Source organism: Raphanus sativus, unplaced genomic scaffold, assembly GCF_000801105.2.
Source record: "Raphanus sativus cultivar WK10039 unplaced genomic scaffold, ASM80110v3 Scaffold4515, whole genome shotgun sequence".
Lineage (NCBI taxonomy): Eukaryota > Viridiplantae > Streptophyta > Magnoliopsida > Brassicales > Brassicaceae > Raphanus > Raphanus sativus.
The window spans coordinates 4,684-6,842 of NW_026619817.1; the positions used below are offsets into that span (position 1 = coordinate 4,684).

The 2,159-nt window shown below is 38.8% G+C and overlaps 1 pseudogene; it reads left to right on the top strand.

Moving 5' to 3' along the window:
• Positions 1–302: 302 nt before the first annotated feature.
• Positions 303–2,148, top strand: LOC130507440 (serine/threonine-protein kinase BIK1-like; annotated as a pseudogene).
• Positions 2,149–2,159: the final 11 nt, after the last annotated feature.

A 2,159-nucleotide genomic window follows, 5' to 3' on the forward strand; every position in this document is an offset into this window, starting at 1 on the left:
TCTTTTACTGTTCACACAACACGACATGACAGTGATAACTGATGATGACACACCTGATGTGAAATAAATATTTTGTTACGACAGCAAATATTGAAATCCTCGTGTTTGTTTGTCATCCCCATAAATGGTTATATGGACGGTAAAAAACAGCATCCAAAACCAGTAATTTCACTGACAATTTTCTTCTCAACTTTCTGGAAATAAATCTTCAATAAGGATATTTGCCAAAACATTTCGTAAGACTTTTTTTAAAAATAAAAGGGAATGGGTCAGACAAATCGCGTATATCAAATACTAGAATCAAACGACCTTTTCATCTTTTCGCCAAACTGTGTCCATTTGTTTGACTTTATTTCACACAAAAAGACAAGGCCAAAGCCCCCTCGTGCCTCTCATTAACACACCAACCCTCTTTCTCATTTCTTCACCTCGCCATCTCTGTTCACATCTCTCTCTTTCTCTCTCTTTTTACGCCGTGTGGGTTGTCAAAAAGTTCCTATAATTCCTCTTATCCTCTCCGCGCACAAACAATATCCTCCTCAAGAAGCTGGACAAGAACGCTCAAGAATCAAGAAAGTGGAGATAACGAACTTCTTCTTAGCTTAATGGGTTCTTGCTTCAGCTCGTGTGTCAAAGCCGATAACCTTTTCAACAATGGTACCATCTCCTTCTTCGCTATGTTGATTTTGCTCCAGGCTTGAGTTTGGTTTTAACATATGTTTGTGTCTGTTCAGGTAAGAGCAGCGATCTTTACGGTTTAAGCATCTCGAGCGGGAAATCTTCCTCCACGGTGGCTGCAGCTCAGAAGACGGAAGGGGAGATTCTTGATTCTACCCCCGTCTCAAGAGCTTCACCTTCAACGAGCTCAAACTCGCCACAAGAAACTTCAGACCGGACAGTGTGATCGGCGAAGGTGGGTTCGGTTGTGTCTTTAAAGGCTGGTTGGATGAAACCAGTCTCACTCCGACTAGACCAGGAACCGGTTTAGTCATCGCAGTTAAAAAGCTTAACCAAGAAGGTTTTCAAGGTCACCGTGAATGGCTGGTACAGTAGTGTTCATGTCCCTCAAACTTTGAGAGTTATGTGTGTGTGATGTGTGTCTGAGCTCTTGTGTTCTGTTCTGATGCAGACAGAGATTAACTACTTGGGACAGTTGAGCCACCCAAATCTGGTGAAACTGGTTGGTTATTGCTTGGAGGATGAACACCATCTTCTTGTATATGAGTTCATGCAAAAAGGAAGTCTTGAGAACCATCTATTCAGAAGTAAGTCCTATTGATTCTATTGATGGAAACATCTTTGATAAGTTTAGTAGTATAATAGTTCTCTCGATTTATACATTAGCCTTGTATTTCTTATTTATACAAAATGCATAACTTATCTAGAAATTTCTTTACATAATAGAATAGAAAATCTAATTTGTACATGAATAGTAACTTTCTTAATAACTACAAGAAAATATATTTTAGGCGATTTTTGTGATCTCCAAAATCTCCTAACAATCTTGTTTTTGTGTTTGTGTATATGTACTGATGTAAGTGGTTTTGAAACAGGAGGTACATATTTTAAGCCGCTCCATGGTTTCTACGGGTCAAGGTTGCGCTGGATGCAGCAAAGGGACTTGCGTTTCTGCATAGTGACCCTGTCAAAGTGATATACCGAGACATTAAGGCCTCCAACATTTTGCTTGACGCTGTAAGGCAGAGAATTTGAATGAATTAGATGGTCTCACTTTTTTACTGATGACTTTTGGTTCCATTGACAGGACTACAATGGAAAACTTTCTGACTTTGGACTAGCTAGGGATGGTCCAACGGGTGATCGAAGCTATGTTAGTACCAGGGTTATGGGTACATATGGTTATGCGGCTCCCGAGTATATGTCTTCAGGTACAAATTCAACCAAAAGGTTGATAAGATTTGTTAAATTTCTTGAATTTTAAATTTAAAACTATATTGGTTAATCCATTTTATATTTCCGATATGAGATCTTTTCTCCAACGAAATTCTGTGAGTGCATATTTGTTGAATCCTTGTTTCATTTTCTAATTTTATATACTTTCAGGTCATTTAAATGCAAGAAGCGATGTTTACAGTTTCGGAGTTGTGCTATTAGAGATTTTTAACTGGTAAACAAGCACTGGACCATAAACAGGCCGG